This window comes from Dermacentor silvarum, chromosome 2, assembly GCF_013339745.2.
Source record: "Dermacentor silvarum isolate Dsil-2018 chromosome 2, BIME_Dsil_1.4, whole genome shotgun sequence".
NCBI lineage: Eukaryota > Metazoa > Arthropoda > Arachnida > Ixodida > Ixodidae > Dermacentor > Dermacentor silvarum.
The window spans coordinates 220,960,176-220,982,199 of NC_051155.1; the positions used below are offsets into that span (position 1 = coordinate 220,960,176).

At 49.7% G+C, this 22,024-nt stretch overlaps 1 protein-coding gene across 2 annotated transcripts in view; it reads right to left on the reverse strand.

The window, feature by feature from the left end:
- LOC119442694 (insulin-like growth factor 1 receptor) overlaps positions 1–22,024 on the reverse strand; it is a 178,640-nt gene that overhangs the window by 98,869 nt on the left and 57,747 nt on the right. The window lies entirely within an intron of this gene.

Consider the following 22,024-nt stretch of genomic DNA (forward strand, 5'->3'; position numbering starts at 1 on the left):
GGAGACTTCGCGGTTTCGCCACTTGCTTTGCAACCTGTCTCCTGAGGTGGCTCAGGAAGTGGCGGACGTTATCGCTGCACCTTTGAGTGCTGCCCCATACCAGCAACTGAAGCAGAGCATTTTAGAACGTACCACGGCGTCTGAGAGCGCGCGCATCCAGCAGCTGCTTACCTCCGAGGACCTTGGAGATCGCCGCCCTTCCCAGCTGCTCAACAGCATGCGACAGCTCCTGGGCACAAGCAACGTCGACTCGAACAGTGCGCTGTTGAGGGAGCTCTTCCTGCAGCGCTTACCACAGTCCACCCGCCTTGTCTTGGCCACTACAGAGGACTTGTCCCTCGACCGCCTCGCCCGGCTCGCTGATCGAATCCACGACGCGACTTCTCCTTCAGTCGCCGCCCTCTCTTCAACGCCACAGTCCTCAACCATGGCCCGCTTAGAGTCCCGGATCGACCAGCTCGCCGTTTCCATCGACGCCCTTCGGACGTCCTCCCATGACGAGCGCGGCTCCACCTCATGTCCCAGCCGCCGTCCTTCTTCCTCGACCAGTTGCCGCTCGCGCAGTCCTCGACGCTCGCCTATCTGCTGGTACCATCGCACTTTCCAGCACCGCGCCCGTCAGTGCAAGTCCCCTTGCGAATGGTCGGGAAACGCACCGCGAGATCACTGACGGCGGCATGTGACCTCGCCTTACAACCCGGCCGCCTTTTCATAGTCATGGATCGCATTTCCGGCCTGCGGTTCCTTGTAGACACGGGTGCCGAGGTCAGTGTACTGCCGTCCTCCCAGCGTGACCGCGCTTCTAAGTCACCTGGACCTACACTCCGCGCGGCAAACTCTACTTCCATCGCCACGTATGGTCTGCGGTCCCTCACTCTCGACCTAGGCCTGCGGCGCACATTCCGGTGGGTCTTCATCGTAGCCGACGTCCATCAGCCTATCCTCGGTTCCGACTTCCTGACTCATTTCGACCTTGACGTCAGCATGCGCCGCCATCGCCTGATTGACAGCAAGACGCGCCTCTCGATCCCTGGCGTTCTGTCGGCTGTCGCTCCCACCGGCATCCGCACGCTGATCCCAACATGCCCGTATGCTCGTATCCTCGAAGACTTCCCTGAGGTGACAAGGCCCTGCAATTTAAATCAGCCTCCCAAGCACAGCGTCACCCACCACATTGTCACACGTGGTCCACCTGTCGCAGCCCGTCCGCGCCGCCTCTTCGGTGAGCGTCTGGACGTTGCTAAACGGGAATTCGAGCACATGCTCCAGCTAGGTATTATTCGCCCGTCGTCCAGCAGTTGGGCCTCCCCGCTTCATCTGGTGCCCAAGAAAGAACCGGGTGACTGGCGTCCGTGCGGTGACTACCGGGCACTCAACGCTCACACGGTCCACGATAGCTACCCCCTTCCACACATCCAAGATTTTACAGGCCATTTGGAGGGATGCAAAATCTTTAGTAAGGTGGACCTTGTCAAGGCCTATCACCAAATCCCCGTTGAGCCGGCCGATATCCCGAAGACAGCCATTACTACACCCTTCGGCCTGTTTGAGTTTGTGCGCATGCCCTTTGGGTTACGCAACGCAGCTCAAACGTTTCAACGATTCATTGCCGAGGTAACGCGCGGCCTCCCGGCTGTATTTGCCTACATCGACATCCTCGTCGCGAGTCCCAATCCACAAGATCATGAGCGTCACCTCCGGGAACTCTTTCAACGCCTTCAACAATTTGGCCTGGTTGTCAACCCCCAGAAATGCGTATTTGGATCTTCCGAGCTCGAGTTTCTGGGCCACCACATCTCGGAGCTGGGAATTCGTCCGTTGCCCTCTCACGTCCAGGCCGTGAAAGACTTCCCAGCACCCACTACCCTACGCCAGCTGCGTGAGTTCCTCGGCCTAGTGAATTTCTCCCGACGTTTCATTCCGCACTGCGCTGCGCTTCTACACCCACTGACTAACCTTCTTCGCACGACCAAGGGCTCCTCATCTGCGATTTCCTGGTCTCCCGAAGCTGACGCTGCTTTCAGGGCTGCTAAACAAGCCGTTGCCGATGCGGTACTTCTCGTACACCCGAGAACTAACGTGCCAACCCGCATCATGGTGGATGCTTCCAGTGTGGCCATTGGCGCTGTTCTCCAGCAGAAAATCAACTCCGAGTGGCGCCCACTGGGTTTCTTCTCTCGGAAGCTCCAACCTGCCGAGACTCGCTACAGCGTTTTTGGCCGCGAGCTGCTCGCCATCTACTCCACCATCCAGCACTTTCGGCACTTCTTGGAGGGCCAGCCATTCTATATTCTAACTGATCATAAGCCTCTGGTGTATGTCTTCCGTACAAACTCTTCCAAGTACGTCGCACGTGAAGTTCGTCAACTGGCCTATATATCGGAGTTCACCACGGATATCCGGCACATCAAAGGCACCGACAACGAGGCAGCTGACGCACTTTCACGCATCACCTCCCTCGGCACTTCTACATCGACTGTGGATTGGGAGGGTCTAGCTCGTGCGCAGATGGAAGACCCCGAGCTGCAAGCGCTGCGTGACCATCCCCGTTCCCTCCGTCTACAACTCGTTCCTCACCCGTTTGTGCCTGGCTCCCTCTGGTGCGACATGTCAGCGGCTACACCTCGCCCCTTCATTCCGACTGCCTTCCGTCGTGCGGTGTTCCAATCACTTCATGACATCTGCCATCCCAGCGTCCGAGCCACGCAGCGCCTCGTTACACAGCGGTATGTCTGGCCAAGCATCAACACCGATGTTCGCCAGTGGGCCCGCTCATGCCTCGCATGCCAGACCGCCAAAGTGACCCGCCACACGAAGACTCCCACACAGTCGTTCTTGCCCCCTGGCTGCCGTTTTGACCACGTCCATCTTGATTTGGTGGGACCACTTCCTCACTCTCACGGCTGTCGCTACATTCTGACAATGATCGACCGCTTCACCCGTTGGCCCGAAGCCGTGCCCATTCCGGACATCACTGCAGAAACGGTCGCCAAAGCCTTCGTTTCAGCATGGGTTTCCCGCTTCGGCTGCCCCAGCATCGTGACAACTGATCGCGGCCGGCAATTTGACTGCACACTTTTCACTTCACTCAACCGCCTGCTTGGCACTAAGCACTGCCGTACCACTGCATATCATCCCTGTGCCAACGGCATGGTTGAGCGGCTCCATCGCCAGCTCAAGGCTGCACTCACTGCGCGCCTGGATCGAGAGCACTGGGTCGACCACCTTCCTATGGTGCTTCTCGGCCTACGTGCCGTCCTTCGTCGCGACCTTGGCTGTTCAGCGGCCGAACTCGTCTACGGTGCACCCCTGCGGCTTCCTGGAGACTTGTTCGTTTCTTCGGCCCCCTCGCCCCAGCCGCTACAGTACCTCCAACGCCTACAGGACTGCATTCAGCACCTACGCCCCGTACCACCTCGGTCATCGGACCACAGCATCTTTGTCCACCCGGACCTTGAGTCCTCGTCCCACGTCTTCCTCCGACGAGACGCTATCAAGGCTCCTCTTACACCCTCCTACGACGGACCATACCGTGTCCTCCACAAGACCCAGAAGTCCGCCACCATTCTATTGAATGGCCGCGAAGAAGTCGTTTCGCTGGACCGCCTCAAACCAGCCTACGTCGAAACGCCTCCCAAGGAGCTCCCCGCGGATGTCGCTGGCGCACCCGTCGATATGCTCGACACCAAGACAGCCCCATCTCTGCCTCGTCGACGAGTCCATTTCGCCGTTCCGTCTAGGCGGGGGGCCTTGTAGCGCCCACCGACGCTGCTAAGCGCGAACGCTAAGGTCAGCGTTCTCGGCCGGCGCCTTGGGGCCGGCTGCGACAGACGAGAAAAATAAAGTTGGGCGGCGCGTGCCAGCGGCAAGCACGGCACGCGCTAGTCTGTTCTGAAAGCCTGCTAAGCTGGTCCTCTTGTTCTGGCGCTCCGCTGCGACCCCTCGGTTCTCGACAGATCTAATACACCGTGGCTAAATCGTTCACCTCGGGGTACGCTTGAGTTTTTACAGGTCCGCGGTAGTATTTAATAAGACAACAATGTAAATCTGTCGCGACTTTTTTCGTAAATTCGCGTACATGTGGTTGTTCCACACCACGAATACGACAGCGCGACAGGGTGTGCCTGTAGCGTCGCTTGTTGCTGTTGCTTGGACATCGCTTGCATGCGGTTGTTTATAGCCGGCTTTCTAAGTGGCAGTCTGCACTGGAGAAAGGGCTCCCAACATTCACTCTCGGATTGATGACAGGCTTCCCTTTTTACGCAAAAAAAAAAGAAAAAATACAGGAAAGTTAGCGTAGGCCGGCCTGGGCGACTATGCTACGGCCTGCTAATCTGCACAGGGGAGGATGAGGAAAGGAGACATAATAAATAATAATTAAAAAAAATCGACGGTTGAAGAGGAAAGTAAGAATGGATGTGTATATACAATAACCGCGTAACATGTAACCACGTAACCTTAACAACGTAACTTATTGGGCTAGTTGGTTTTGAATCATCTCGATGGGAAAGCGCGAAAACGTTTGACAGCGAGACAAGAACGCAAATACACGAGGACTGTATTTGTGTTCTTGTCTCGCTGTCAAACTTTCTGCACTTTCACGTAAGAGGTATCCATTTGGTCTTCAAATGGTGGGCTTGTAAGCAATCTCTTCAGGGTGTTTCTTTTCTTTCTTTTTTTTTTTTGGGGGGGGGGGGGTAGGTTGGGGGAGGGGGTTGCAGCCACGGAGAAGTTTTCAAAATAGCAGTCCACTAGGTGAGACTTATTTAGTGTCTGTCCGCAGCGGGTCGTTTAAGAACGGCCCGGCCATGTCAGCGGCCGGCAGTCGAATTCCTAAAGGATGGCAAAGTTAGGCTTCCTTGACGTCGTGCTTCCGGTGCGCTTCGGAACCAGAGAGTGTCGCCAAGTTCATCCTCTTGGGACCTTGACTCGACGAGGCCGCTCAATCACGAAGTGACACCGGCAGACGGTATAGCCGTCCCGCTACGCCATCTATACTTTGCCCCGGCTTGTCCGCTCGTAAATCAAAACAAATGCGGCTACGATAGGCCGCTCTTTTTTTTTTTTTTTTTTTCTTCTGGTAGCACGCCAAAAGGGGCCTGGCGCAAAGTACGAGAAAGCTGGCGTCGTTATGTGGTGCGTTATTGATCTGCTAGTTTATATCCCGAGGTCGACGCCAAGGACGCGGTCCGGCGCCCCAACTAGGCGAACACACTCTATATAGACTTCAATTTGTCTAAAAAAAAAAAAAATGAGAGAGAGAGAGAGAGAGAGATAGAAGGTTAGCGAGTGTTTGCGGTCAGAAATATATGGGAGCGGAAGCGTTTCCTACGCAACGAAGCAAAACAAGCAACGAAACAAAATAGAAAAAAAAAAAAGATACGCAGCTGCATGCAGAATTACAATTTGCACAGGAAAGGCTACATGCTTGCGCCTCTCAGGCTGATCCCCACAGAGTACCTGCGCCTCCCCATTATCTAATAAAGTACTTTCAATCAATCACAGGCTACAGACAATGCATGCAGACATCACTGTTCGTTTCGTACAGACGGTCAGAGCAGAAATCAATCAAAAGCGAATTGCCAAGTAGTGACGACCAGGAAGTATATGCATTGGACTAAAAAAAAAAAAAACTATAAGCAAAGCGCAAGTCAATCTTCGTCACATTCACCAAAGATTTACAGATACCGCATAAGTTACGTAAACCTTCCTATATCTTTACCTCATCAAATGACACCCTGAAATGCAGTCACAAGCTACTACTGTTCGCATCTGCCAACCACGAACAAGAATCAGAAGAAAATATACCGGCAGAACCCTTCTCACGATTAATTTCGACGGTAATTAATGCGATAAGCATTACCGTCTAGCACGACAACCGAGGCCCGCATGAAGGATCGCGAGAGCATTATATCGGCGCGCAAACAACCGCCGTGGTTGCTGAATGGCTTTGGTGTTGCGCTGCCAAGCACGAGGTCGAGGGATCAAATCCCGGCAACGGCGGCCGCATTTCGACGGGGGCGAAATGCAATAACACCCGTGTGCTTAGATTTAGGTGCACGTTAAGGAACCCCAGGCGGTCAAAATTAATCCGGAGTCCCCCACAAAGGTGCGCCTAATAATCAAATCGTGGTTTTGGAACGTAAAACCCAAGAAGAAGAAAAAAAATGGCGCGCAAACATCAAGTCCTGTTTCTTCCGTCCTCCGAGAAGCGCAGCCGGCTCTCCTTACTGAGAGGCCGAGTTTTCGCGGGACTGCAGGGCGTTGGTGAGGTAGAGTACAGGCCGAGGATTTTATGAGACCACAAACACACACATCGAGGGCCTCGACTTTGGCAGTCTTGAAGTCATTAGGTAGAACACGAGGGTTCAGAGAACAGTAGTTGCCTGCTCCTCAGTTCATGTATACTACATGACGCCTGCGGTTGGAAGTATGGTGCCTATCCGCCACCATGGCCGTCAGTGGCGCTGCCTAACACTCTCAGTGCTATAAATCTAGTCATCAGCCTATTTTTATGTCCACTGCAGGACGAAGGCCTCTCCCTGCAATCTCCAATTACTCCTGTCTTGCGCTAGTTGATCCCAACTTGCGCCTGCTAATTTCCTAACTGCATCACCCCACCTAGTTTTCTGCCGTCCTCGACTGCACTTCCCTTCTCTTGGCATCCACTCTGTAACTCTAATGGCCCACCGGTTATCCATCATACGCATTGCATGGCCTGCCCAGCTCTATTTTTTCCTCTTAATGTCACCTAGAATATCGACTATCCCTGTTTGCTCTCTGATCCACACCGCTCTCTTCCCGTCTCTTAACGTTAGGTCTAACATTTTCCGTTCCATCGCTCTTTGTGCGGTCCTTAACTTGTTCTCGAGCTTCTTTGTTAACCTCCAAATTTCTGCCCCATATGTTAGCACCGGCAGAATGCAATGATTGTACACTTTTTTTTTTTTTTTTCAACGACAGTGGTAAGCTCCCAGTCAGGATTTGGTAATGCCTGTCGTATGAACTCCAACCCAATTTTATTTTTCTGTAAATTTCTTTCTCAAGATCTAGTACACATACTCACATACCCGCCAAAGTAGACGGGAGGACGTTGCCGGGGTAGCTTATTGGTAATAAAATGCTGAAGATGTGGGTCCGGCTTCCCCCTGCGTCAAGTTGTCTTTTCGCCCGCTTTCATTTCCATATTCCTTATCATTAATACATTTCAATTATAGCAGAATAATTAATTTTCCTACGCTTTCTCTGGCTTCGTTGCCTGTTTGCGTCTACGGTAACTCACCCCCCCCCCCCCCTCCACACATACACACGCACGCGCATGCAACAACGGATAGCGAAAGAGGCATGCACCATCATACAGAGAGGGCGAAAGCCAAACTGTACAAATCTTCCTGCAAACGCGTATACAACGTCGTCACGGACTGCACGCAACAATAACGCTTTCCCTTCAATTCTCTCTCTCTCTCTCTCTCTCTGGGAAATAAGCGGCCATCCGAAATAAGGAAAAATTCACCACCGCGTTTTCCCGCGAGGGAGAAGAAATATATCTTTCCGACGCGGCCTCCACTGCCGTCGACGCGATGGCAATGCTCAGGGGGATGGCGGCGACAACGCCGTTTAACGACGAGAAAGACCGTTCCGATGATAACTACGATATGCCACTCACACGTCAGTGATATGTCACCCGCCTGGAGACACTACACCCACTTACGGTTGTTTATGCAATGGCGACGTACAGGAACCACGAAACAGAGAGTATACTCTTGCACTATACTACAAGAGAAATCCAACTTGGCACGTTCTCCTTGTGCCACACGCCTCTCGCTGACATTGCGACGATAGAGCAAGTTACATTTCTTTTACTTGTGCCTCATTTAAAACGATGCCTGGATGAGCGACCTTTCATTTACCGCCACATGCGACCACGCCCCAGATTCTCCTCCTTTCTCCCTCCTCCCGGCAACCCTCGTTCATATATAGAAAGATATCCAGTAAGAGAATGCATTACCTAATCCGATTATCCGCACACCATTACAGGCGCCGGATTTTAAAAGCTAGCCGTTACGTGCGACAAGATTTCAAGCGCGCAAGACTGCGTATATACATCGAACACTGGCGAGAAAAAGGAAGTCTGTAGTGCAACACTTGTCGAGATTTAGGCAGAAAGAGCGGGAAAGAAAACAAAAGTCGACGGTCTCTCATCTCATCGCAAACGGCAGGTTGACATGCTCGGGGGAGAAAGCACAAATGAAGACCGCCGAAGTTGTCCATTCCCAAAGCAGAAACGTTAATGCGCGTAGAAGAAAGTCCTCTTTTCTTGTTCCCTTGCATCCGCTTGACAATGCCTCTCCTTTCCTTCGATTTTCTTTTCCCGTTCCCTTCTTATTTTGGTGAGCCGGCGTCGTGCCCCTCTTGAAGCGAATTGCCCGATTGTTTCTAGCCCTCTCTTTCTCCCTCCATAACTTTGAAACTAAATATACTTTTGAGAAAAATTCAAACTGCAGTTTTCCCAACATCCAGACGCTCCTTATACATCTACTGCCCTTGCTTTATAAGCTAGAAAGGCGCTGGAATCCCATTTTCAACTGGTGTGACACAATATGTTCGACTGATACCAATCCCGCTATAGCTTTGTCGCCATACTGTTACTGTTGATTTCGGAACACACTGCGGAAGCGCAAACGCAAAAAGCGCAACTTAATTGTTCAGACTACAATCGTATGAAGCGTTAAGAGCGCAACAGTCGTCACACACGCGAGCGTAATTGTTAGAAGGCCCGCTACTTTTACGTTTCATACAGATACGCCGCAGTTTTGGTTTTAAATTTCCGGTGACGCGACTACCAGCCTCCCCAGTAAGAGCAACGGCCCAACGGAAATGGCTGCGTGTGTGCGTAGTTCGAGTAGTGTGCGTAGTTGTGTGCGTAGTCTGTTTACAGGCAGCATGTTGAAATCCACTGAGACGCAACTGGCCAGCTGATGTTTTGATTGGCCGGTCTTAAGATGCGTAACGTATGCAACTGAGAATGTGAACGACGAGCATTGTTAACGATCTTAACGCTTGTAACGCGCGATGCGGTCTTTATGACAGATGCGCGCTTTGCTAACGCTACGACCGCAGTCTGAACATACCTTAACGCGAGTTTCTTCTTGGAAAACAGTCTACAAAATGGAGGCTGTACCATCAACAGGTGTGACACGCTTGCGCTTCACCGATAAAGACGATTTAGCTCTTCTCCGTGAAGTGAATGTTTCCAACCCGCTTGGAAATCCGTCAAAATGGCAAGAAATTGCGAAGAACATGGATAGAGAGAGAGAATAAACTTTTATTCACAAAGGCAAGGTAATTCTTCCTCGTTGGGTGGGGCCCTCAGTCCAGGGCTCCATTGCCTTGCACGACCCTGAGAGCCCGCTGGACCAGTTGTTGCTGTTCCTGCCGGCCTAAGCTGAGCAATGCAGACGCCCAAGAGGAAGGGGTGGGGTTGGGGATAGGAGGAATGCCCCGTGGACTACAGCATTCCCACGTGGAATGATAGACTGTTGGTTCGGATCCACAGTAGGGGCAGTAGGAAGGGTATAGAGTGGGATGAAAGAGATGCAACATATAGAGGCAAGGGAATGAATTAGTCTGCAGTTGCCGCCAAGCGACATGGAACTTGCGAGGAAGAAGGTGTTCAGCGGAAGAACCCTGCGTCAGAGATGCAAGCTTCTGCTAGCGCATCTCGCCATGAACGACCAATCATGTCTTTGAAAGTAAGTTGGCAGCCTCGATTCTGCATAATGTAAACACACACAAAAAAAAATGTGGTTGATCCCTCTTATATAGGAATCGGTATAGAACACGAAAGTGAAACGTGTCTTCACAGAAGTAGTGTAATGTTTATTGCACATTGATATATAATGTCTATTGGTGTTTTGTGGCTAAAGCGCCCTTAGACGTTGATGCACCCACGCTGACGCCTGGTGGCACGTCTCCTCCATCACGACTACCAACGTCGATGACCATGAGCAACCGTCGTGCATATGGAAGCTGCACTACGCTGCACACGCTAGCACAACGCGAAAGACGAAGCACGTAACTGACACACTAATACAACGCGCAAGACAAAGCACGTAACTGAATCGTCACCGAGTCAAATCAGCGCGTACAGCGCGTCGTAATTGCAGCCTCCGCGATCAACTTCAGAAACATTTTCAGAGCTAATTGCAAAGGCCACGCTCCGCTGTGCTGAGTACGGTGAACGCCACTACCAACGCCACCTAGGTGGCGTTGGTAGTGCTTCTTGATGCCAGCGTCCCTTCGAATGCTGGCATCGAGACGTCGTAGTGGTGAGACCACCGAAGCGTTCACTGTCGGTGCGCGTTAGTGTCATAATGCACACACACACACACACACACACACACACACAAATAATAACGTTACGGTGTCCAGATGGGTAGGTGTGCCGAGGCCCGCCTGGAGTGCAGTTCACCGCTTCTCTGCGTCATGACGCAAAATTGGCGCTGCGGTCAGTATAACGGTTCCGCAGCGCGCGTCGTCTGCTACAGGTGGCAGACGGTGTGCAAAAAAATAAACCCCGTATTGGAATAGTAGTATGTCATCTGTTCGTGTTAGCTTGAAAGGTGAGTAGCTCCGAGTCTCTCTTACTGTTTGAAAGTTCCTAAGATATGTGAAATGTGGAACATCATTTTGTTCGACACACTTGAAATGACGCTGTAGTGGCGACCGAAGAAGTCTTGTAAGTCACAGAGGCGGTTCGGGTAGGCCAGGCGACGCAAGCACATGCACAGGGCTTCCTGGGCAGACACTCTCACTCCTTGAGCGCTTGTCGCGTAGTCCGGCACTTGCAACGCTTTCACAAGAACAGGGATGTCTTGTTTTTCAAACCGGAATTAGGCAACGGAACGTGTGGTCTAGGATGGCATCAATTTTGAGGAGCCCATTCCTGGCTGCATACAACCTGGGTCTTGGTTCGCGCTCGCGCATCGTAATTGCTTCAATGTCGTGTCAGCTTAGGTAAGCCAAGCAAAAAGGGTCCCAAAGAACACTTGAGCGCGCCATGAGTTTGTGAACACGAACAGGACGTGCGACGCAGAACCTGCTGCTGAATCGTTTTCGCGACGTTCTCGCGCACACAAAAACAGATTGGCCACTTCCTCGGCTACATGTGACTCGCTTGTAGCCAAGACAGGAATTGATTGTTGATTTAGGCAAGAGATGGCGCTACGTCCACTTACGTATATTACGTTTACGTTCTCGAACGTTAAACTAAAAGTCCGTAATGTGACGCACACCCTAACGTCCCGGTAAAGTGTTTGCGTTTAGCGTACGTAAGTCGAGAAACGCTAAACTAAAACTGTCTCGTATCATCAATTCATCACGTTATCTGCAATAGGCGCGCCGGCTGAGAAAACAACGTCAAGAGGGGAAAGAAAGAAAGAAAGAAAGAAAGAAAGAAAGAAAGAAAGAAAGAAAGAAAGAAAGAAACTGCGTACAAAGAGCAGTAAACCGTGAGGGTATACACTGTACCGGTATCCGCTCGAGCTCGTGACAGACGGACACCGCCTGTCAAGCTCGCAAAAAGGGTCGAGCCCTTCTTTCCGGTCTATTCGGCTGCCGCGCGCATTACTGTGGAGAGATAAGTTAAGGCTCGGACACACCACGCAGGCGGCAAAAAACTGATGCAGAGCATACACACGCAGGCAGCAGAGGGGTGCCGGCGCCCTTCAACCCTTATCGCGAACTGACTGTGAAGAGGGAAAGCAGCGACTTTGCAAGACGACAGGGAAAGTGAGTGACCGCGTTGTTTTCACGCGCGTACGCACACATACAGATAAAAAAGAAAATGGCAGGATGCTGAGCAAAGAAGCAGCAGCACATTGAGAAACGGCTGACCTTCGCGCCTCTCGATTGCTTATCGCATCAAGCCCGTTGTTTGCATGGGCTGCTTTCTCCAGTAAACAAGGGTTGTTTTGAATGATGTCGCACGCGCGCGCGCTCGTTCGTGGGCGGCGCGCAGTGTTGCGACGAGCTCAGTGCCAGGGAAGGAGTGGAAAATATTCCACATCGGTTGGCGAAGGCCGACCCCTGCTCATGCGGGCGGTTGATGCAGCGAAAAGACGACATTATCTGGCGATATAATATGATCGGAGGGCAACCATAGATGGCACAACAGATGAAGCAGAAGTAAAGCAGAAGCAAGGAGCATAACTGCGAGTCGGCCTAGTTGGAACAGATTCATTTTTTTTAATTTTTGCGGGCAAACAAACAGGGACGAAGAAAAGGAGACACAAGGACGAGCGCTTTCCTCTGAGGGCCCTCGGTGGGCGATGACTTGGGATGTAACGGTAGGCCGGAATTTCCCAGCGTGCCGAAGCTGACGATGGCTCCGTTCCTCGCCTTGCAAGTGGATGGATCCGACGAAAAATGAGGCCCGAATAAACGCGACATTGCCCATTGTGTCTAGTGCTACATTAGTATGATGAGCACCGCTGTAGGTTAGCAATTTCTGCTATCTGGAATGCAATCTGGGACGCGCTCGTCCGACACAAGGAAGCGCTCGTCCTTGTGTCTCCTTTAATTCGTCCCTGTTTGTTTGCGCGCAAAAATTTACAGAAGCAAGGGTCAGCATGTGAAGGGAACGAGCGTGTTATGTGAGAGCGTGCCGTTTAGACACAGTCTGACGAAAGAACACCGGCGGTCGAATTAAATTCCAGGTCATTAAGCAATGTTTCCTTCGCTTGCAGAATGTTTTAGCGTAGGTTCTTACCGCGTTTCCCAGGCGGTGCCATAGGCACATGCGCTTTGGCAGTATGGCTAGCGTACGGACAGTTGGCGTCTGCATGGGGCAGTGACCGTAACGGTAGCATTTTGGTATATATAGTTTTCGCACAGAGCGCTCCGGCTTACCATTAACGCCACCGCAAAGGTTATACCTGGGACCCCTTTAGCACGCGCCAGCGAATCCGCGCAGTTGCGTACGAGGTGTAGATTAGCTGTCACGTGCGCAATTAATTGAGAGTTAGGCGTGGTACAGTGTATACGGAGCAGCGCCAGCGTCGGGGTTTTGTTGGTCATGTAAGATCGAAAAACACCTAAACCACTACACCCCTTGATTCTCGAATATAATATATAATACAATACCCAAATATTCAAATTCTGTACAAAATGTGGTATTACATTCGGTGTGTGTGTGTGTGTGTGTGTGTGTGTGTGTGTGTGTGTGTGTGTGTGTGTGTGTGTGTGTGTGTGTGTGTGTGTGTGTGTGTGTGTGTGTGTGTGTGTGTGTGTGTGTGTGTGTGCGCGTGTGTGTGCGTGTGTGTGCGTGTGTGTGCGTGCGTGCGTGTGTGTGTGTGTGTGTGTGTGTGTGTGTGTGTGTGTGTGTGTGTGTGTGTGTGTGTGTGTGTGTGTGTGTGTGTGTGTGTGTGTGTGTGTGTGCACGGCAACGTAAACAAGGTGAGAACGTGAACGTAAATAGAAAAAAAAGGAAAAAAAAAGAGTGCAAACGGTGGCAAGAACTTATCAGGAACTTACGTGAAGACTCGACAAGAACGGAAAATCAGATGACAATGAAGGCAACAGCACGACCTTTACATCATACATTTGGTCGCGATACACAGAAAGGCTACGCGACATCTACAATCTCCACAATATCGCCGTCTTCCGCACTCATCGCGTGTCGCAGAACCATTTTTTCCCCTTTGACGGCCGCACCATGGTCGTCCCATTTATACATTCCTATTCTTCGAAAAGCACCGAGTTAGCTTCTCAGAAGCCAGTATCTAACGTATATTGGGACACACGGAGCCCACCTGTTCAGGTTACCTCTGTATGGCCAGGCGCCCTGTACTACATATTTGCAAAGAAAGAACGCCTATACTATACCGGCACGCGCCCCCACGTGTGAAAAAAAAAAAATGAAATTTAACTGCCACGTCCCCTACATTGCACTGCGTCGGCGGGACGCACGCGATACAAGGAAACTGCAATGTATATATTGTCACGAGCTCTCATAACAGAGGACAGGAAGAGCTCGTGACAATATATACACTGAAGTTTCCTTGTATTAAAAAAAAGAAAATAAGAAAGAAAAGAGAAAAAAAAACGCAGGAACAAGCGTGCGTCTGCCTTCGGGCATTGTGGGTGCTTACAGTGCTGCAAATGTTAATCTCTATTTTGCACCTCATAGGTGCATCTCTTAATTGCCCCCCCCCCCCCCCCCAACTTTGTGAATTCGCAAAAAGGAGGGCGAAAACCTTTAGCGACTCTTTTAACCAACATTACTGATATGTATTAATTATTTAATTCACTAACAATGTGTCCGAAAGAAATGTGGGTAGTTTTCTACAGATTTGAGGATGAGATCTAAGAGTATACGTGTCTACCAAGCGTGCGTGTCCATTGAGGGTGTGACGAAGGCGTGTTGTACAGCAATGTATCCCTAAGGGTGTAAAGTATTTTACGGTGTTCGTCAAGTTTTTGCAGTAGCGATTAAATCGAGCAAATAGGGTAAACCAACGCGAACAGATCCCAGCGCCCTTGATGCGATGCCCTCGCTATCGATACTACAATAAAAGGATGTCGTGCCTAAGCACCGTGGCTCGGAAATCGGTAAGCGACACAATGGAAACGAAAGAGTATAAACACAGTGGGAACTTTCAGTGACGTATTGTGAAGACGCACGGACTACGCGAAGAAAAAGGCATGACGCAAACAGGCATACGTTGTCTTCTGACATTTTGCGAAAATGAAAAGAAAAAGAACGAAAATTGAGGGGGAAAAGGAACCTGAAGAATAATAAAAGAATGAGCACTAGGCGAAAGGGGGAAGAAAAAAAAAGAAACTTTTCTTCATTTGGTATGTCCCCAGCCTCAATGTTATCACGCAAGGGGCACCTCGCCAAGTTTTCTCCGCTGCACCAACTAAAGGTAGCGCGATACCTTGTGGGGATACCAGATAAACTTCAACGGAAACGCAAGACAGCTGTACGAGCGATGGAATTGCAAGAATAAATAAAGTTAGGCATAACACTTATTAATGCAAGGGAGAACAGTATGCATTACGGCATAGATTGAAAGCGAAGGGCGAGCTGCTGACAATGTGAGATAAATTTGGCTTCGGCTGCACATGTATCACTCCGAACGGCTGTAACTCAAGGTGCCAACAATATGTTGCCCCGCGCTTTTATTTCTTAATTGTTTTTGTGTGTTAGGTAGCTGTACGTTGACTATATTTATGGTACGAAGCTTGAATTCTTTGAGGGATCAACAACTAATTACTGTTATACAGCACATTTTAATACGATCCGTTCAAAACGCACGTCAAGCGCAGCGATTGACGTGCTAAGTGATATTGATTAACGCTCGGGGGCGTCTAAGGCGTCTACATTATCGCAAACAAAGCTTTAATAATCGAGAAATTGAGGTAAATGCAAGGCACGACTTGCGACTCACCCGGGACATTCGCGCACTAGTCCGATGACGTAGCCACTCTTCGTTATAACTCTGTCACTAGTACTCCACCACTCGTAATAAAAAGATCATTGCATTGCATTATAAGACGGAAGAAAATGCTGCTTGTCCAGTTGTACTCGATTTTAAGGTAAAAGAACTCATTGACGTTACCCTTGACAACGACGCGGGCGGTCGAAAGGTTTCGTTTTCGCTCGACTCAGCGCCGCCCGCGCTTTCGAGTTTCAGTAGTTTCGTTATCGCGTAGTGCTGCGTTGTATTGCTAGCCCGCGAAACTCACACAGACTGCAATTAGCAGAGAATTCCAAGTCCATGTAATGTCGCGGGATGCTCGAACGGTCCACGCCACTTGACGTAGCTGCAGCGGCAAATACGTTTCTCCATGACGGCGCATTTGAGTTTTGGGCAAACAACCGTAGCGCCGTCTGTCGGACGCCGTTTTTGTTCACCGAGGGCAGTAAAGGGCAGTGATGGCGTATGCAACGTGACCATTCCCACTCGGGGGCGGGCGATTTGAATCGCGCTAGAGTTATGCGGAACCTTCAGACGCGATTTTCTCTTCGACGAAGGCTTTTGGCACGAAACAACCGCTGCGAGGTTTCTGGAATGATATTTTAACAGTCCAAGTTGACTTAATATATGCCTTTAGTGTCTCTTTAAGATCTCGCCAGTCAGCCGGTGATAGGGTCCCTACCAGTGCGTTCGAAGCCATACACTATGACAGTACACGCTCCAGCATCGCCCAGTGTGTGTGTGCGTGCGTGTGTACTGACGCATGCACTTTCGATGTGTACAGGCCACGGCATACCTGGTGGTCTATTAGATTTACACAATGGGTGCCAAGAAAATAGAGGACGGCAGATAATTGGCGTCAGTTAGTGCGAGACAGGGGTCTCGGTATCGAAAGAAGAGGAGTCTTCGCCCTGCAGTGACAAATATGTATATACATATATTATAGGCTAATGATGACGATGATGACGATGACGCCTTCTTTAATGTACAGACTGCAGGCTGGATATGCAGGGAACGTAAACACGGACGCTGCTGCAAGTATAATGTCAAGCGAGTTACGTGGCAGGTGGCGCGATGCCATTCATTATGAAATCTGGTAAGTACGTGTGGCTCCGACTGTGTCGCTACACGCGATAGTATGTAAGTGTGTGTGAAGCATGTAGTCACGTGAGGGGGCAACGTCTCCGTCCTGAAGTGCGCCTTGGAGGGTATGCCTGCGGTTAATGGCGCTGATATCGGCGCGAACAAACATACTAATGAAAGAGCATGCGACGACCGTCGATCGTTTCTTCATCTTTTTCTGCATACCGTAGCCCCGCCGTCTATACAGAGAGCCGAAACGGTCGTCAGCTAGGCAACAAGACTCTCCAGAGAGATAAGCATTATCGGGGCAAACGCGCTCCACTCACGGCGTTCGGCGTATACAAGCTCACTTTGGCGCGATAAGAAATGAAGGAAAAATAAAAGCATGCAAGCTCGATACGCAGAGAAGAAATGATTCGGTAATTTCCAGGCGCACTTGACCGATACGAAAGTGCCACATGCTGGAAAAGCTATTATGGTCGAGAGACACCCGGACCAATGGCTCCACGAGTAGGTACAAGCGCGCGTAAACGGCTCACAGACGTGTGACGTGCCAGGGTCGTGACGTCGGCGAAGATGCGAGAACATACGATTTGCCAGTTCTTTCCCGAAGGCAAAGGACAGGACGGATATTCCAAACGAAGGCCCGTACCCAAATGCGCTCGCGACACGCAAAAACCGCTCGATCTATAGGTGCCCGTTGAAAAACCCCAGGAGGTGAAAATTATTCCGCAGTCTTCCACCATCGCGTCCCTCATGATGCATAATTATTAGACGTCAAAGCCAACATTTGTTTCACGCGTTAAGGGCCCCGTGTCGCAGAAAATCCGTTGTCGGCGTCAGCGGAGTTGTCCATGAGCTAAAATTCCCGTATATATTTAGGTATATATTTAGGTATATGCCACGCCTTGCTATATATGACATGCGGTATATGCGAGTTATATTTCCACACCACTCTATCACTAAAGTTGCTTATACCTTGTCTTACATTCCTGACAAAGTTATTCCTCGGAATATTGAGAATGACAGCCCACAAACAAATGTCACGAAACAAAACACCAACAGCGCATGCCTTTTATGTTCAATCTTATCAGATTGAAATATTAAAAGTGCGAAACAATAACAGAAACCTGAAAATGATGTATTTTCTTTCTTTTTTTTTTTTTTTGGAACGGCTGTGCACTACCTCCGGGATTGGCCCACGCAAGAAGCCGCGTTTCTACCAGAAAGCTCGCCTTCGTGCTATAGCGTTCGCCGCCAGCGTTTCCCGGTAAACATTACGGTTACATAAGCTGCATTTGAAGGAGAAGCGTAAGAAGCAGTCAGGGATCTTTGAATGCTAACGCGTTCCACTCTGAAAAGCGAAGCTTAAGCGTCCTCCATTTTTTTTTTTTTTTTTTTAAGGGCAAGGGGAGGAAATGTCGACGCAACGTGAACAAGCGCAGTCTTATTGGTGTACTAAGTTGGCATGCACCACTCCTTCCACTAATATTGCGGCGCCAATGAGTATGTGATCACGTGAAAGAACGTCAGTGAATGAGCATGTCTCTGCATATAACACGGCGTCAAACATTCCAAATGATATAAACGCGCGTGAAGTGCTTCGGCTAAAAGAATTTGCCAGAGCAAACGTGAGATAATCTCGGCAATAGCCAATGCATCTCCTCCCGTCCGCTGATCAAAAGCGCGTGAAGTGCTTCGGCTAAAAGAATTGCCAGAGCAAACGTGAGATAATCTCGGCAATAGCCAATGCATCTCCTCCCGTCCGCTGATCAAAAGCAAATAGCCTCACAATTTTACAGCAACGTAATACATAGCATTGCTAATTAAGAACGTAAACTTACTGCAAAGAGTACAATGTCGTCGAATTCCCACGCTGGTACATGTATACTAACGGGATGTAACTGAACATTAATACGGTAATTCAGTATAAGAACGACTGATAGCTGAGCAAGTCGGTAGGGATTCGCGCTACTGAAAGACAAGTGTGCGAACATGGAACCAGGCAGGGACGAACAGGACAACACAAACGCGGACTGCCAACTGAAAGGTCGTCTGTGCTGCTACATCGGGCCTCATGACAGCACAGGAGGCAACCGAGGCAGCCGGAGCGAGTGCCGAAACGTCGCGATGTCCTGCTCCCACGTGACCACCTTCTGCAGCGTCATGACGTCCGACAAAACTGGCTGTAGAAAACGTATTAAATTGTTTAGGACGCCATGGGGCTTTTGCCAGCATTTTTTTTCTTAATTTTTTTTCTAGGGTTTAGTTGTCCCGGATTTTCATTTAATGCGCAAAATGGACAGTCGAAAATATCATGTCAGTACTCCTTCAATCTTTCGAGTACAATACTGAGCGAAAATTAGATACTGGGTGTCCCAGATAACGGTAGCTAAAGTGTACTAGAACCTGTTTCACCGTATACGTTAGCTACACTGTTGTTTAATTTGTTTAATTATTACTTTTGTAATTGCCAAGTAAAGAGTATACAAACATTATCTTGGTGGTGAAAGACGACAGATGAACGAACACCGTAGCCATAACCGTACATAAAGCTTTAAGCTTGGCTAACGTTAGCTGGGACACCCTATATATATATATATATATATATATATATATATATATACCGTGTGCCCCAGCTAACGTTAGCTTGGTGGTGAAAGATGACAGATGAACGAACACCGTAGCCATAACCATACATAAAGCTTTAAGCTTGGCTAACGTTAGCTTGGTGGTGAAAGATGACAGATGAACGAACACCGTAGCCATAAACGTACATAAAGCTTTAAGCTTGGCTAACGTTAGCTGGGACACCCTATATATACCGTGTGCCCCAGCTAACGTTAGCCAAGCTGCTCGACGAAAAAAAAACAAGGTTAAATAAGCGCGAGGAGGACAGCGGAGAAGGAGGGCGCTGCGAAACCATGAGGCGGAAAGCAGAGGAGGCTGGTATGGCGAAAGCGTGAGAAGAAACGCGTAGTGCCGCGCAAGACGGGTTCTACGGCGACGACCGCTACGAGATGGCGCCAGAGTAGCGCGCGTCGTTTGTTCACCGATGACGCCATCGATAACGCATGCCGTGAGCGCGTCCACCCATACCATATATAGAAACAAAGCGCTGCATGAGCGGAGGTCTGTCTGCGGCGGCTGCTGTGAATCGCGCCCGACGCACGCGCTGCCTCTGGCGATCTCCAGATAAGCGAGGCAGTCGCGCCACACTTCGCTACACGTTTGCAACGTGCCGCACGAGACAGATTGTCCGCGCCAGCCAATATCGCCAAATGAAAACACGTATGGAGCTGCGCTCAAATTTCACATTAGAGAGTATCGTAATCGTCGGTGATATTGTTTTAATATTGTGCTTCGTAGAGCAGCTTCGCTAACGTTGGCTAGGACACTTTATATATATATATATATATATATACGCAAGCTCTCGCATTTCCTACACTGCGCATTTCGCCAACAAGTCGAGCTTTTATTCTCACTCTCTCTTTTTCTTTCCCTCCCAGTAAATACAGCGAGCGGCGAAATCTCCGAGAAAATGCGAGCCTGATGACTCCTCCACGTCAGCGCGCCAACTCGCGCAAAATGTCACGGAGCAGGAGAAGGAGGAGATAAAATGAGGAAGGGGAGGTAAATCGGGTTAGCCAAACACAGGAAACGTTCTCGGAGGGCGGCGGCGGGCCGGCTCGATGACTCCGCGCGTCTCTTACTGCACGCAGAGCTTGCGCCGGGTTTTCATATCCGGTGCGCGAGCGAAATTGTTTTCCTCCCGGGGACGCAGCGCGCACGTACGACTTCCGCGGCCCGCTTATTGGCGTCTCGCATAAGCGGCCTTTATACTTCTCCTTTAAAAGCAGCCCGCCTACAAGAATGCACCCGCGCCCGCACACTCCGAAGCATGCTATAGCTGCCTGCCTCGGAAGAAACGAGCATCTGCGCGCAGCTACGTCATATCTGTCCACGTTTCAAGAGTCTGAATCAGACTTAGTCGAATACGAATCGAATAGTAGGACCAAAAGCGAATCAAATAGCATACTTTGCGAATGATGTGCAGTTGCTTTGAGTAGGACCAAAAACGAATCAAATAGCATACTTTGCGAATGATGTGCAGTTGCTTTCGCAACTGGTATAAAACGATGTTCAACATACTAGTATTCCGACCGTTAGCAAGCATCTGGCGTTACACTGCACGTTATGAAGAGCTGTTTATTAAAAACAGAAATGGCGAATTAGGAACAAAGAAGCAGTTTCTTCTCGAGCGCAGGATTCTTCGGAGAGTACGAATGATCGCAGCTGTTTATCAGGCGATGTATATAGCTCCCCGAGCGACGCAGCCTACTCCAAAACCTAAGTTATGTTTTCTGCTTATGCTATATTTTATGTTTGATTGGGCGCAGTTGACGCTTTAAATATTCGAAAAATATTCGCGCTTACTGCACTATTCGACTCGTTATTGGAAAGTTTCGTATATCCGCACTGCCCTAGACTTTATTATCCCAAGCTTTGCGAGCAATCCCAGACGAAAAGCTGCAGTAAGTAGCTTTACTGGGTCTGGCGCCTCAAGTTACGCGGCATATGACATGGGAGGCTAGAAATAACACAAATAACTAACACCGAAATTAAATTCTGGGGTGTCACGTGCCAAAATCACGATATGATTATGAGGCAAGCATACATATCTGCATGCTATGAACAGAAAAATGAAACTACTTATTAATAGCCCATACCTAAATACAAACAAAAACGCTCAAAAGGTTTCAAAGAGGGAATCATTAAAATCACAAAAAAACAAGAACGGTGACAATTACTGAAGCAAATAATAGAATTTGTGACAGTAACGCACTCTTGACTAAACGTCACTCTAAAGAAAAAGAAAGAAAAAAAGGGGGGAACACCTTTTTATAAAATTAATAAACTGCAACAAGCAAATGCAAGCAAAAAGCAAATGCAAGCAAAAAAAAAAAAAAAAAAACAAGCTTGGCGGAAATTGACGAGCGAGGTAGCGGTATACAGTACGGGAACTTGTTTTGTGCAGCGAAATCAGCGAAGCTGGAGGTCTGCGCAGTTCCCGCTATACAGCGACAGACGTCATCGGAATGGCCGCACATGTTCCGCTGTCGTCTGATTCCATTCTTGAAAGAACGTTTGCCTTTCAGGTTTTGCGCATCACAATTCTGCCTTCGGGTACGTATAATACATATACATATATACACACGCGCGCGCGCTTTGTGCGCCGCTCTGCAACATGTGCGACTTATCCAATAGACAGTGCGAGTGTTGCGTATATGTATTCCCGAGAGGCGCACGCACTTCCCACGCGTGCGCGGCCCGAGATCGTCTGTCGTGAACCGAAATAGCGTCTGGCGACAAACGGCTGCATGCATAGCAGGCTGCGGCAGGCGACGGGGTGATATGCGAGAATATCCCAGAACTATATATTGCCGACGAAAATGTGC